This window comes from Scyliorhinus canicula, chromosome 18, assembly GCF_902713615.1.
Source record: "Scyliorhinus canicula chromosome 18, sScyCan1.1, whole genome shotgun sequence".
Taxonomy (NCBI): Eukaryota; Metazoa; Chordata; class Chondrichthyes; order Carcharhiniformes; family Scyliorhinidae; genus Scyliorhinus; species Scyliorhinus canicula.
Window position 1 is genome coordinate 6,728,736 of NC_052163.1, and position 15,632 is coordinate 6,744,367.

The 15,632-nt window shown below is 55.2% G+C and overlaps 1 protein-coding gene across 1 annotated transcript in view; it reads left to right on the forward strand.

The window, feature by feature from the left end:
- The first annotated feature begins 461 nt into the window (after positions 1–461).
- The window catches only part of LOC119953565 (sodium-coupled monocarboxylate transporter 1-like), a 221,685-nt gene continuing 206,514 nt past the window's right edge, over positions 462–15,632 (forward strand). The window contains exon 1 of the mRNA XM_038777958.1: positions 462–565. The gene's annotated coding sequence lies outside the window, so the exon portion shown is untranslated. The remainder of the gene's footprint in view (positions 566–15,632) is intronic.

A 15,632-nucleotide genomic window follows, 5' to 3' on the forward strand; every position in this document is an offset into this window, starting at 1 on the left:
TGTTGGACTTTAACCTGGTGTGGTAAGACTTCTTACTGCCCTCGAGGGAAGGCAACTGCAGTTAGTTAATTAGGATGTGGAGATGCCGGCATTGGACTGGGGTGAGCACAGTAAGAAGTCTTACAACACCAGGTTAAAGACCAACAGGTTTGTTTCAAACACGAACTTTCGGAGCGCAGCTCCTTCTTCAGGTGACTGGAGAGTCTCCCTCGAGGGAAGCCATGATGTGGAGATGCCGGCGTCATCCGAGAGTCTCCAGTCACCTGAAGAAGGAGCTGCGCTCCGAAAGCTCGTGTTTGAAACAAACCTGTTGGACTTGAACCTGGTGTTGTAAGACTTCTTACTCAGTTAATTAGGTAACTGGTTTGAACAAGTTTCCCTCGCCAACCTTTTGACTCATCTCTGTTGAATTTCATCTGGTACAAATAGAGGTGGTCCTTCTAAACAATAACGCAAGTTCGCAGGAAGAGAGCAGCTCACTACAACAAGTTACTGTGTGGGAACTTGGTCACCTGGTGAGTTAGGAAATTTGGTGCCGTGAGGGAGGCTGGTGAATGATTAGTTGGTGAGTATTTTGTCCATATATCTTTCAAAATTGGTAAATTAACAATAATTGTAAGGTTTGATAGTTGCAGTAAGATTTATTGGCAGTCATAAAGCTCATTTGGAGTTACACGGTTTGAAAGTTGATCTTTTCTATACACCTTGCTATAACTGTAACATTATATTCTGCAGTCTCTCCTTCCTTCCCCATGTACGGTATGCATTGTTTGTACAGCCTGCAAGAAACAATACTTTTCACTGTATACTAATACATGTGACATAATTCAAATCCAAAAGTAAATCAAATCAAAATTAATGAAGAAAATCTGTGCTGTGCCCCTGTTTTTTGTCATTTATATAAATGACATAGATGACTATGTGGGGGATAGGATCAGTAAGTTTGTAGACACAAAGATTAGTCGGGTCGTTAACAGTGAGGTTGAATGTCTCGAGTTACAGGAAGATATAGACGGGATGGTCAAATGGGCGAATAAGTGGCAGATGGAATTTAACTCTGAAAAGTGTGAGGTGATAGATTTCTGGGATGAAATATTTATGTTATAAAGAGAGGTTGGATAGGCTTGGGCTGTTTTCGCTGGAACAGAGAAGACTGAGGCGTGCCCTTGATTTTTGAATAGCAGTGTTGATGCTGGTACTGAATTACATGTGGTTTGCATTCCTGTTTTATGTGTTATTCAGGTAGTGATTCACAACATGCTGATGGGCCAGCACTCTGCACACATGAATCTAGAGTAATTGGTAATCCTGCTAGTGTCTGATTTGCTGGGACAGAATTGGTGCTGGTGAGCTTGACAGACTGGAGCTGCTTGTAAGCATTCCACACCCACTCACATTCCAGCCAACAAGATGGCTCAGAGGAGACCAGCACTTTGCTTCACTGAGTTGGAGCTCGATTGAATGTTGGATGTGGTAGAGGTGGCACACCCTCTTCTCCAGGGTGGACAGGAGGCTCCAGCCTGCTATTGTTAACTGGGCCTGGGAGGAGGTGGCAGAGGCAGTCAGTGCTGGCAGTCTGACCAGGAGGACAGGCACGCAATGCTGGAAGAAGATGAATGACCTCCTCAGGACAGCTCGGGTAGGTCACCACCTCTTTCCCCAGCATCATTTTTGCCAATTACTCCTCTCATCAACCCCACTCCACCTGCCTGCGTCTCCCTTGCACCCTCTGTGTACCTGAACAGGTGCCGGAATGTGGCAATGAGGGGATTTTCACAGTCACTTCATTGCAGTGTTAATGTAAGCCTACTTGTGACAATAAAGATTATTATTACTATTAACAAGGCTGGAGAATTGCGCGCTTAAGTCATTTTTTGGGAGAATTGCACTCCTCATTTACAATGTAAGAACATAGAACATAGAACAGTACAGCACAGAACAGGCCCTTCGGCCCTCTATGTTGTGCCGAGCAATGATCACCCTACTCAAACCCACGTATCCACCCTATACCCGTAACCCAACAACCCCCTGAGAACCGCCTACAGGTCGACTGCTCTTTATACCTCCCTTCAAGGAGAGGAGCCATCGGCGGAGCCCATACATGCCCCAAAATGTTCCCCTATGGATAATGCCATACAATGGTGATGTACCATCAATTGGACTCGAGGCACGATGAAGATCCAAACTGTGGCTTTAATCAGCTAGTTGTTAGCCCGGTGGTCGACTACAGAGAAAGGCCGACCGCCGGGAACTCTGGGTACTTATACCCAGGAGGCGGGGTCTACTTGCCTCTCGTCCAATTGGTGAGCAGTCACATGACTAGTCCCAGCCAATCGAACGAGAGGCACATGACCAGCCAGAGCCAATGGGAAACCCATGCTCTGCACCAATGGCAGTGCTCACATTCATACCACCACAAATGGCCCATAAGAGAAGCCCACAAGGGCAACAGCATAGCGTAGATACAGATACAAGGACAATAGCACAGATACAAATACAATAGTGGATTATTGGTATAATACATTCACACCCTGTTTAAAAAATGAAGTCCGGCGGGGTTGACGGTTTCATAAGTTCAGGTGGTCCGGTGCATGGATTGTGCGCTGTGATCGCTGAAGCTCTGGCGTTGTTGCTGGCCCGGGTGTCGAACACGTCCATGCTGGCATCGGTAGTGAGGGCGCTGGTGCAGGTATAGATGTGGACTCCGGGAGCGTCTCTTCTGGAGCTTCATTCCTGTGGATCGGTGAAGGGGGAATGGCGGGCGGGAGGGAGTGCGGGAGCCATCTAGGGGGGGGGGGTGCCGGTTATGGTAGATTGGGCGGGATATGGTGGAGGGGCGGTGGTGGTTGTGGTGGAACCGAGGGCGCCAGGTCCCGGAGGGAGACTGTATCCTGTCGGCCATCGGGGTGTTCGATATAAGTGTACTGGGGTTGGAGTGTAGGAGTTGGACCCTCTCTACCAGAGGATCGGACTTATGGCTCCTCCCCTTGATGATCGTACGTGTCGAGCAGCGTATCAGATGTTGGCCAAGATCGCGGCCCCCGTTGGTCAAGCGTGGCGGGCGGTGAGGAAGATGACATCCAAGATGGCGGCCCCCCTGGATCGCATGTGGCCGGACGCGTGGGGGAGGATGGCTAAGATGGGGGCCCCCATGAGTCGCACGTGCTGTGAGGGCTGGAAGGTGGCTGCCCCCACGGAGAGCACGAGGCTGATGACGCATCTACAGGGGGTGGGGTCGGCAGACACGCTGCCACACTGCGGGGTCTGTGGGCCTGTGAGTCAGAGGATCGGGCCTGTGAGTTAGCGTTTTTGGACCTGGCCGCGCAAACTTTGGCGAAATGTCCTTTTGTCCCGCAGCTGCTGCAGTTCGCGTTACGGGCCGGGGAGTCCTGCCGGGGGTGTTGGGACTGGCCGCAGAAATAGCAAGGTAGCCCCCATGATGGGCGGGCAGCTGCGCGGCACAGGCCTGGGGCAGTCTTTGGTTGGGGGTCCACGAGGGGGTCGCTTGATCAGCCGGAAACGCGTTAAGGCTCTGGAACGCTACTTCCAGAGAGGAGGCTAACTTTACCGTCTGATCCTGATCCCAGGCGGCTTTTGATTAGGCGCTGTCTCACGTAGTTGGACTGGACTCCCGCCACGTAGACATCTTGGACAGCGAGTTCCATATGTTGAGTGGCCGTACGCCCTGGTAGTTTCAGCTGTGTGCGAGGACTTTGAGGTCGCATAGGTAATCTTCTAGTGATTCCCCGAGGATGTGTCGCACGTAGACCTCGTTCACGGTCCGTACATAGAGGCGTTTCAGCATCGCGAGGGCATCTGCGTAGGAGGAGGCCTCGTCGAGTTGAACAGAGATTCAATGGCTCACCCGTGCGTGGAGGAGGTTCAGCTTCTGGTCGTCGGTGACGGAAGGCGTGGAGGAGGCTGAAAGATAGGCCTTGAAGCAGCGGAGCCAGTGCGAGAAAATTAATTTCGCCCCCACGGCCTGCGACATCGAATTCCAGTTGGTTAGGTTTGAGGGCCGATTCCATAGTTGCGTTGTAGTTGCTTAAATTGATGCGACCATCAATTCACTCGAGACACGAGTAGAAATAAACTGTGGCTTTAATCAACCAGAACAGTGCCTGCCTGTGACTGATCCAACACTGAGAACCGCCGATAGGTCGACTGCTCTTTATACCTCCCTTCAAGGGGAGGAGCCATGGGTGGAGCCCATACAGGCCCCAACATGTTCCCCTATGGATAATGCCATACAATGGCCCATAGGTGGAGCCCACAAGGGCAACAGCATAGCACAGATACAAATTCAAGGGCCTAGATACAATGGTGGATTATTGGTATAATACATTCACCTCACCGGTAGCACTAGTTAACGTGCACACCCCCAACTGGGATGACATGAGCTTCATCAAAAAAGACCATGGCAGAAATCCCCGACACAGCGATGCACCGGCTAATTGTTGGGGGGGGGGGGACTTCAACTGTGTACATGATCCAATGACTGACAGATCAAACCCCAAAATGTTGAAAACTTCAAACAGTTATGGAACAGATGGGACCCCTGGAGGTTCACCCACCCAGGGGAGGAGTTCTCCTTCTCCCCAGTACACAACGTATACACCAGAATTGACTTCTTTGTGCTGGGGAAAACGGTGCTTCTGGGGATAGATAACATCATAGATTATCAAATTTACAGTGCAGAAGGAGGCCATTCGGCCCATCGAGTCTGCACCGGCTCCTGGAAAGAGCACTCTACCCAATGATAACACCTCCACCCTATCCCCATAACCCAGTAACCCAGTAACCCCACCCAACACTAAGGGCAATTTTGGACACTAAGGGCAATTTATCATGGCCAATCCACCTAACCCGCACATCTTTGGACTGTGGGAGGAAACCGGAGCACCCGGAGGAAACCCACGCACACACGAGGAGGATGTGCAGACTCCGCACAGACAGTGACCCAAGCCGGAATCGAACCTGGGACGCTAGAGCTGTGAAGCGATTGTGCTATCCACAATGCTTCCATGCTGCCCATAAAGTAGAATACTCGCAATTGTGATATCATGGACAGCATTAGCTCCATGCAGGCGGGGAAGGCGCCGGGACCAGACAGGTTCCAGGACCAGACCAGTCCAGGACGGGTAGGAGGCCAGCGGCGGCTAAGGTGTTGAGGGGGTTTATGGACCAGATGGGAGCGGTGGATCCATGGAGGTTTGCGAGGCCGAGGGCCAGGGAATTTTCATACTACTCCCATGTGCATAACGCCTATTCCCGGATTATTTTTTTTGTTATAAGTAGGGTGCTGATTGTGAGGGTGAAGGATACTGAGTATTCGGCGATAGCTATTTCTGACCATGCCCCGCACTGGGTGGACCTCGAGTTGGGGGAGGAGAGAGACCAGCGCCCGCTTTAGCGCTTGGAGGTGGGGCTGCTGGCGGACGAGGAGCTGGGCAGGCGGGTTCGGGTGTGTATCGAGAGGCCAATGACAATGGGGAGGTCCGAGTGGGGACGGTCTGGGAGGCGCTGAAGGCGGTGGTTAAGGGGGAGTTGATCTCCATTCGAGCCCACAGGGAGAGGAGAGAGCAGAGAGAGAGAGGGAGAGACTGGTGGGGGAGATGGTGAGGGTGGACAGGAGATACGCGGAGGCTCCGGAGGAGGGATTGCTGCGGGAGCGGCGTAGTCTCCAGGCTGAGTTCGACTTGTTGACCACCAGAAAGGCTGAAGCTTAGTGGAGGAAGGCACAGGGGGCGGTGTATGAATATGGGGAGAAGGCGAGCAGGATGCTGGCGCACCAGCTCCGTAAGTGGGATGCGGCCAGAGAGATTGGGGGAGTGACGAATAGAGATGGGAAGGTGGTGCAGAGGGGGGTAGACATTAATGGGGTCTTCAGGGACTTTAATGAGGAACTATATCGGTCCAAACCCCCAGCGGAGGAAGGGGGGGATAGGGCGCTTTTTGGACCGGCTGAGATTCCCGAGGGTGGAGGAGGGACAGGTGGAGAGACTGGGGGCGCCAGTTGAGCTGAAGGAGCTGGTCAAAGGGATAGGGAGCATGCAGTCGGGGAAGGCGCCAGGGCCGGATGGGTTCCCGGTCAAATTCAATAAGATGTATGCAGACCTGTTGGGCCCCCTGTTGGTTAGGACCTTCAACGAGGCAAGGGAAGGGGGGGCTCTGCCTCCGACGATGTCTCGGGCGCTGATTTTCTTGATCCTTAAGCGGGACAAGGACCCCCTGCAGTGTGGGTCATACAGGCCGATCTCACTCTTAAAAATGTAGATGCCAAGCTGTTGGCGAAGATTTTAGCCACGAGGATAGAGGACTGTGTGCCGCAGGTTATCCATGAGGATCAAACGGGGTTCGTGAAAGGGAAGCAGCTGAACACTAACATACGGAGGTTCTTGAATGTTATAATGATGCCGGCAGTAGAAGGGGAGGCGGAGATAGTGGTGGCGTTGGACGCGGAGAAGGCCTTTGATAGGGTTGAGTGGGGGTACTTGTGGGAGGTGCTGGAAAGGTTCGGTTTTGGGGAGGGGTTTGTCAGGTGGGTGAGGATGTTATAAGAGGCCCCAATGGCGAGCGTGGCCATGAATAGGAGGAGGTCGGAGTATTTTCAGTTATACCAAGGGACGAGGCAGGGGTGTCCCTTGACCCCCCTGCTTTTTGCGCTGACAATTGAACCCCTGGCCATGGCGCTGAGGGAGTCGAGGAACTGGAGGGGGCTGGTGCGAGTTGGGGAGGAACATCGAGTGTCGCTCTATGCGGATGACCTATTGTTGTATGTGGCGGACTCGGTGGGGGTAATGCCAAAGGTGATGAGGATTCTCAGGGAATTTGGGGATTTCTCAGGGTATAAGCTTAACTTTGGGAAAAGCGAGCTGTTCGTTGTACCCCCGGGGGACCAGGAGGGGGGGATTGGGAGGCTCCCACTGAAAAGGGCGGAGAGGAGCTTCAGGTACTTGGGGGTCCAGGTGGCCAGGAGCTGGGGGGCCTTGCATAAGCTTAACCTCACAAGGCTGGTGGAGCAAATGGAGGAGGAGTTTAAGAGATGGGACATGTTGCTGCTGTCTCTGGCGGGTAGGGTGCAATCAGTCAAGATGAAGGTGCTCCCGAGATTTCTGTTCCTGTTCCAGTGCCTCCGCATCCTTATCCCGAAGGCCTTTTTCAGGCGGGTTAACAGGAGCATTACGGGGTTTGTGTGGGCGCACGGGACCCCGAGGGTGAGATGGGTGTTACTGCAGCGGGGCTGGGATGGGGGGGACTGGCGCTGCCCAACCTCTGTGGGTACTATTGGGCTGCCAACGCAGCGATGGTGCGTAAGTGGGTGATGGATGGGGAAGGGGCAGCATAGAAGAGGATGGTGATGGCGTCCTGTGTGGGCACGAGCCTGGAGGCGCTGGTAACGGCGCCGCTGCCGCTCCCTCCAACGAGGTATACCACGAGCCCGGTGGTGGCGGTTACCCTCAAAATTTGGGGGCAATGGAGACGGCACGGGGGAAGGTGGAGGCCTCGATGGGGTCCCCGATACGGGGGAACCACCGGTTTGTTCCGGGGAGAATTGCCGGCGGGTTCCTGAGTTGGCACAGGGCAGGTGTTAGGAGGTTGGGGGACCTGTTTGTAGACGGGACGTTTGCGAGCCTGGGTGAGCTGGAAGGGAAGTTCAGGCTCCCCCCGGGGAACACCTTTAGGTACATGCAAGTAAGGGCGTTTTTCAGACGGCAGGTGGCGGAGTTCCCTCTGCTGCCGCCGCGTGGGGTCCAGGACAGGGTGCTCTCGGGGGTGTGGGTTGGAGAGGGGAGGATCGCGGCAACATACCAAGTGATGCAGGAGGTAGACGAGGCCTCGGTGGAGGAGCTGAAGGGTAAATGGGAGGAGGAGCTGGGAGAGGAGATTGAGGAGGGGACGTGGGCGGACGGCCTAGGAAGGGTGAACTCCTCCTCCTCTTGTGCGAGGCTTAGCCTCATACAGTTTAAGGTGCTGCATAGGGCTCACATGACTGGGACAAGGATGAGCCGGTTCTTTGGGAGCGAGGACAGGTGTATTAGGTGCTCAGGGAGCCCAGCAAACCATGCCCATATGTTCTGGGCATGCCCAGCGCTGGGGGAATTTTGGAAGGGTGTAGCAAGGACGGTGTCGAGGGTGGTAGGATCCAGGGGCAATCCAGGCTGGGGACTCGCAATATTTGGGGTTGCAGAGGAGCCGGGAGTGCAGGAGGCGAAAGAGGCCGGTGTTCTGGCCTTTGCGTCCCTAGTAGCCCGGCGGAGGATTCTTCTTCAGTGGAAGGATGCGAGGCTCCCAAGCGTGGAGGCCTGGATCAACGATATGGCGGGGTTTATTAAATTGGAGAGGGTGAAATTTGCCCTAAGGGGATCAGTGCAGGGGTTCTTCAGGAGGTGGCAACCATTCCTAGATTCCCTGGCGGAACGGTAGAAAAAGGCCAGCAGCAACAGCAACCCGGGGGGGAGGGGGGGGTCGTCTTTTTGTTTTGGGTTGAAGGGACGTGTATATTTGTGCATTGCTAATGACGGGCGTTAATTTATTTCTTTCTTGTATACACGAGGGGGGGGGGTGGTTTTGTTCTTTCTTTTCTTAGTATTTTTTGTTAATGATATTTTGTGAAAATTTGAATAAAAATTATTTTTTTAAAAAGTATTGACCTCTCCAGACTGGAACCAGCTTTAAGTTGGAGAATAAACCCGCTTTGCCATTTACCCTGCACCTCCTGGAATTATTACACATTATTGTACGGGATGGGTGTGAGCGGGCTGGTGTGAGCGGGTTGTCGGGATGGTGTGAGCGGGCTGTCGGGATGGGTGTGAGCGCGTTGCCGGGATGGGTGTGAGCGGGCTGTCGGGATGGGTGTGAGCGGGCCGTCGGGATGGGTGTGAGCGGGCTGTCGGGATGGGTGTGAGCGGGTTGTCGGGATGGGTGTGAGCGGGCTGTCGGGATGGGTGTGAGCGGGATGGGTGTAAGCGGGCTGTCGGGATGGGTGTGAGCGGGTTGTCGGGATGGTGTGAGCGGGCTGGTGTGAGTGGGCTATCGGGATGGGTGTGAGCGGGTTGTCGTGGTGGGTGTGAGCGGGCTGTCGGGATGGGTGTGAGCAGGCTGTCGGGATGGGTGTGAGCGGGCTGTCAGGATGGGTGTGAGCGGGTTGTCGGAATGGGTGTGAGCGGGCTGTCGGGATGGGTGTGAGCGGGCTGTCGGGATGGGTGTGAGCGGGCTGTCGGGATGGGTGTGAGCGGGCTGGCGGGATGGGTGTGAGCGGGCTGTTGGGATGGGTATGAGCGGGTTGGCGGGATGGGTGTGAGCGGGCTGTCGGGATGGGTGTGAGCGGGCTGTCGGGATGGGTGTGAGCGGGCTGTCGGGATGGGTGTGAGCGGGCTGTCGGGATGGGTGTGAGCGGGCTGGTGTGAGTGGGCTGTCAGGATGGGTGTGAGTGGGCTGTCAGGATGGGTGTGAGCGGGCTGGTGTGAGTGGGCTGTCAGGATGGGTGTGAGCGGGCTGTCGGGATGGGTGTGAGCGGGCTGTCGGGATGGGTGTGAGCGGGCTGGTGTGAGTGGGCTGTCAGGATGGGTGTGAGCGGGCTGTCGGGATGGGTTTGAGCGGGCTGTCGGGATGGGTGTGAATGGGCTGTCGGGATGGGTGTCAGCGGGTTGGTGGGATGGGTGTGAGCGGGCTGTCGGGATGGGTGTGAGCGTGCTGTCAGGATTGGTGTGAGCGGGCTGGTGTGAGTGGGCTGTCAGGATAGGTGTGAGTGGGCTGTCGCGATGGGTGTGAGCGGGCTGGTGTGAGCGGGCTGTCGGGATGGGTGTGAGCGGGCTGTCGGGATGGGTGTGAGCGGGCTGTCGGGATGGGTGTGAGCGGGCTGTCGGGATAGGTGTGAGCGGGCTGTCGGGATGGGTGTGAGCGGGCTGGTGTGAGTGGGCTGTCAGGATGGGTGTGAGCGGGCTGGCGGGATGGGTGTGAGCGGGCTGTCAGGATGGGTGTGAGCGGTCTGTCGGGATGGGTGTGAGTGGGCTGTCAGGATGGGTGTGAGTGGGCTGTCAGGATGGGTGTGAGCGGGTTGGTGGGATGGGTGTGAGCGGGCTGTCGGGATGGGTGTGAGCGGGCTGTCGGGATGGGTGTGAGCGGGCTGGTGTGAGTGGGCTGTCAGGATGGGTGTGAGCGGGCTGTCAGGATGGGTGTGAGCGGGCTGTCGGGATGGGTGTGAGCGGGCTGGTGTGAGTGGGCTGTCAGGATGGGTGTGAGCGGTGTGTCGGGATGGGTGTGAGTGGGCTGTCAGGATGGGTGTGAGTGGGCTGTCAGGATGGGTGTGAGCGAGTTGGTGGGATGGGTGTGAGCGGGCTGTCGGGATGGGTGTGAGCGGGCTGTCGGGATGGGTGTGAGCGGGCTGGTGTGAGTGGGCTGTCAGGATGGGTGTGAGCGGGCTGTCAGGATGGGTGTGAGCGGGCTGTCGGGATGGGTGTGAGCGGGCTGGTGTGAGTGGGCTGTCAGGATGGGTGTGAGCGGGCTGTCGGGGTGGGTGTGAGTGGGTTGTCGGGATGGGTGTGAGCGGGCTGTCGGGATGGGTGTGAGCGGGCTGTCGGGATGGGTGTGAGCGGGTTGGCGGGATTGGTGTGAGCGGGCTGTCGGGATGGGTATGAGCGGGTTGGTGGGATGGGTGTGAGCGGGCTGTCGGGATGGGTGTGAGCGGGCTGTCGGGATGGGTGTGAGCGGGCTGTCGGGATGGGTGTGAGCGGGCTGTCGGGATTGGTGTGAGCGGGCTGGTGTGAGTGGGCTGTCAGGATGGGTGTGAGCGGGCTGTCGGGATGGGTGTGAGCGGGCTGGTGTGAGTGGGCTGTCGGGGTGGGTGTGAGCGGGTTGTCGGGATGGGTGTGAGCGGGTTGTCGGGATGGGTGTGAGCGGGCTGTCGGGATGGGTGTGAGCGTGCTGTCAGGATGGGTGTGAGCGGGCTGGTGTGAGTGGGCTGTCAGGATGGGTGTGAGCGGGCTGTCGGGATGGGTGTGAGCGGGCTGGTGTGAGTGGGCTGTCAGGATGGGTTTGAGCGGGCTGTCGGGATGGGTGTGAGCGGGCTGTCGGGATGGGTGTGAGCGGGCTGGTGTGAGTGGGCTGTCAGGATGGGTGTGAGCGGGCTGTCGGGATGGGTGTGAGCGGGCTGTCGGGATGGGTGTGAGCGGGCTGTCGGGATGGGTGTGAGCGGGCTGTCGGGATGGGTGTGAGCGGGCTGTCAGGATGGGTGTGAGCGGGCTGTCGGGATGGGTGTGAGCGGGCTGTCAGGATGGGTGTGAGCGGGCTTTCAGCAGAATGACAGGAGTCAGACTTAATCAGATCCTGAGGAGCTCGAAAACTTTCCTCACTGAGAGTGGTCATCAGTCTCCTGCCTTGTATAGGGACCCAACGCAGGCCCGTCACCCTGGAGTAATGTTACATAAACCTTGGAGGGCAAAACAGGGAGTTAGGGAGGGGGCAGTGTATTGAGCTGACTGACACATCCTCATCTCAAGAGAATCTGGGGCAATGAGGACAGCCTGGCATATTGGGTCATTGCAGCCACCTGTCCTCCATCCTCCGACTCCTGCCTAGCCTTGTCCTCCAGCCCCTCCTGGTCCTCCAACGAGACCACATGTCCCTCCATCTCTTTGTCCAGCATGTCGCCCCACTGCTGTGCCAGATTGTGGAGGGCACAGCCGACCACCACAAAACTGTATACCCTCTCGGGGGCTGTACTGTAGAGCCCAGCCAGAGCGGTCAAGGCAACAGAACCACATTTTGAGCAGCCCTATACATCACTCAATAACAGTATAGGTGGCAACGTGGGCCTCATTATAATGGGTCTCCTTGGTCTCAGGCCTCTGCACTGGCATCATCAACCGTGACCTCAACAGGTATCATTTGCCCCCACGTGCCTGGAGTGGTCCGAGAAGACACCAAGGATCTCCGTGCCCCAGAACAGCGGACATGCACGTACATGATCCTCAGGCAGTGGTCGTACATGATCTGAACATTCAGGGAGTGGAACCCCTTCTTGGTAATGGTATTATAGGGCACGCCTTGATGCCCCAACCCTCACAGTTTGACATGTGTGCCATCAATGGCACCCTGGACCTAGGGCATCCCGGTGATGGTGGTGAATCCTGTACCCGGGCATCATGGTAAGCCTGGTCCATGTCGAAGGTGATACAAGCGGATGCCCAGGTACAAAGCGCATCTGTCACCAACTGGATGCACCTGTGGACTGAATATTGCGAAATACCACACAGACCTCTGCCCAAGCACTGGAATGACCTGGTGGTGTGGAGAAGTAGTGCGACAGTGACCTTCATGGCCACCGGAAGCAGGTGCCATCCACCTCTGCCGGCTGCCATGTTTTCAAGGACATGGCACAGGTGCCACATTGTCACTCTGTTGAGACGCAGTCTTCTGTGGCCATATGCACCATCAGTTCATGGACGAAACAACAATTCCTATACACCTTCAGCTGTTGCGGGCCTCCCCTTTCTGGGTCCTTCCTCAGCCGTCAGCTGTGAAGCCAGAGGCTGCTCATAGTCAAAGGGGGTGAAATTGACTTTCATGAAGCTGCAGCATGGCTGTCTCAGAGAGTTTGTTGGGACAGACAGGCTGCAGCTGTGGTTTCCCCAGTTATGGGTCTCCACAATATTTAAATATACCTCGAAAGCCTCAACAGAATCAAAGCTCCTCACCCCCACCGACCCAGATCTCTCCAGCCCCGAACCACCCCAACCTCCTCCCGAAACTAGTGAGATTGAAATGAAAGAAAATTAGTCTCAATGAGCAATTTGCCGTGTTTGGGCAAGATCCGGATATCACCATCAAGAGTGGGATGGGTAAATTGCAAAATGGTTCGTGCCCGGTTCGAATCTCGATTTAGGCCAATCCTGTGATGCGCCCAAATTGGCGCTGGGCACGACGTGTGGTGAAAACTATGCTGATGGGCGTGTTTCACCCAAAAATAGACTTTCTGGGTGGGTTTGGTGGGGGGTTTCCTGCCAGCTTTTTGGGTGAAATTAGACCTGGATTCACCCACACTTCATCGCTTTTTTGGGCCTTGGGGAATTTCTCCCCAGTCTAGCCTACGCTGAAACATTTTTTCAGCAGTGGGGAGCTGAACTTACCTGCAAGATTGAGGCATAATTGTGAAATGATATCGCGAGCTTGAGGGTCGTTTTCTCCCCCCCTTCCCCCCCCCCCCCCCAACCATGGCACACAGACATGGGCATTATGCTCCCCCTACCCCCAGTGAGGACACCCCACTATGTGGTCGCTGAGGGGCACCACCCCCTCCCCCATCTTTATGAAGTCCCTTCATACCCTCTTACCCTTCATACCCTCCCTTTCATGGACATGGCCCCCCTCAGGCTCCAGCCCATGACAGTGCAATCCTGGTGCCCAGATACCCTGGCACTGCCAGCCTGCTATCTCCGAGAAGGTTTCAGGACAGGAAGTGCTATGGAAGACCCTGTCAAAAGGTCAACTGTCCAGAGAAATTCATCAACATCCTCCAACTCCTCGACGAAAAGATGTCAGCAACAGTCCTCATTGACAGAAATAAGCCAGAAACTTTCCAGGGTCAAGACTGGAGTGAAGCAGGAATATGTCATCGCCCTCATCCTTTTCTCCTTCTTCATCACCACCATCCTTCACCTTGTCAAGAACAAGCTTCCAAGTGGAGTGGGCATCGTCTACAGGATGGACAGAATACTTTTCAACTTTAACCGATTGAAATCTAAGAAGAAAATGACACTGACATCACTCGTGGAACTTCAGTATACGGAGGACATCACCATCTCCACATTCGCAGAAGAGAATCTGCAAACCATGCTTGACACCTTTGTAAAAGCACACTCAAGAATTGGTCTCAGCCTCAACCTTAAGACTCCAGTTATTTATCAACCTGTCCCAGTACAAGATGGTCTCTTTCCCCCCCCCATCAAGATCAACAGAGAAGCATTTCCAAACGTGAAACATTACTCCTACCTGGAGAGCCACCTTTCATCTAAGGCTGATATCTATGTGGCGATCCGACATCGTGTCCAATCCTCGAGTTTTGGCTTCTGATGCCTAAGAATTAGTGCCTTCAACAACCATGATAGCCCTCATACCAAGATCCTTGTGCACAAGGCTGTCATCCTCCCAACTCTTCTATATGGCCCGGAAACCTGGACTACTGACAGACTCCACTTCAAGGTCCTGGAGAGGTATCTGTCGGAGACAGATTCTCTGCATTAGCTGGGAGGACAGACAACTAACATCAGCGTCCTTGAAGGAGCCATGAGCACCACAAGTAGGTCATGATCATCCAAAATCAACTCAGCTCGGCCAGCCAAGTGCTTAGGATGTCCGAGTCCCGACTGCCAAAGCAAATTTTCTCATAAAATTTCCCAAAGTCTTTTACCCTTGGCTGCCCAGGTTTGCAAGTTGAAACTCAATTACTGTTTATTTATATCAAGAACTATCAAAGACGCCCTTACTGCTGGCCATCAAACACCTATTTACACCAATCCCATTTTTCAGCATTTGGTCTATAGCCTGCATAGAATCCCTACAGTACAGAAGGAGGCCATTTGGCCCATCGGATCTGCACCGACCCTCTGAAAGAGCACTCCACTCAAGTCCACTTCCCCGCCCTATTCCTAGCACACGAAGGGGGATTTGGCTTGGAAAGACCACCTAGCCTGCACATATTAAGACTATAGGAGGAAACCGGAGCACCCGGCGGAAACCCATGCAGACACTGAGAGAATATGCAAATTCCACATAGACAGTCACCCAAGGCCAGAATTGATCCCAGGTCCCTGGCACTGTGAGGCAGCAATGCTAATCCGGGTCCCTGGCACTGTGAGGCAGCAGTGCTAACCCGGGTCCCTGGTACTGTGAGGCAGCAGTGCTAACCGTGTTGCCCATAATAATGAAATATGCAGGAAATACAACTGGATAACAAGGTAATGCTTGCAACCCACTTTAACTGGCCTACCTTCTCCCCACACACACATCACAGATGAACATTGGGGTGGGGGGGGGGGAGTAAAAACAATAAGGATGAGTCTTTGCTTCAGATGGTAGTTCTTTAGCAAGCTTTCCTCGCCGCATACTTACTGATTTAATGTCTCTGGTTTACCGTTGGTAATGATCTTCTTTGCAGATTTGTTCATTCATTTAGAAAATTTGGTATTCTCAGGCTTCAGGCTTTCTGGGGAGCCACTTTGGTCAGGATTCTCTGACCCCGCGATTCTCCGGCACTGATTCTCGGTGGAGGGCTGTTGAAAGCGGGGCCCCCCGGCAATACTCCGGGCCCCGACGGGCCGAATGGCCGCCGAGTTCGGCCGAGTCCCACCGGTGTGGGTTACTCAGGTCCCACACGGCCGGACCTGGAAGGTGTGTTTGCGGGGGGCCGTCCTGGAGGGGGGGGGCGGAGGGATCCGACCCCAGGGAGGGCCACCACAGTGGCCTGGCCGTGATCGGGGCCTACCGACCGGCGGGCGGGCTGGTTCCGTGGGGGCCTATGTTCCCCGCGCTGGGCCCCTGTAGGGCTCCGCCATATTGCCCGGGGGCCGGCGCAGAGAGGGAAACCCACGCGCATGCGCGGAATCAGACCAGCCGTGCCGCGCATGCGTGAA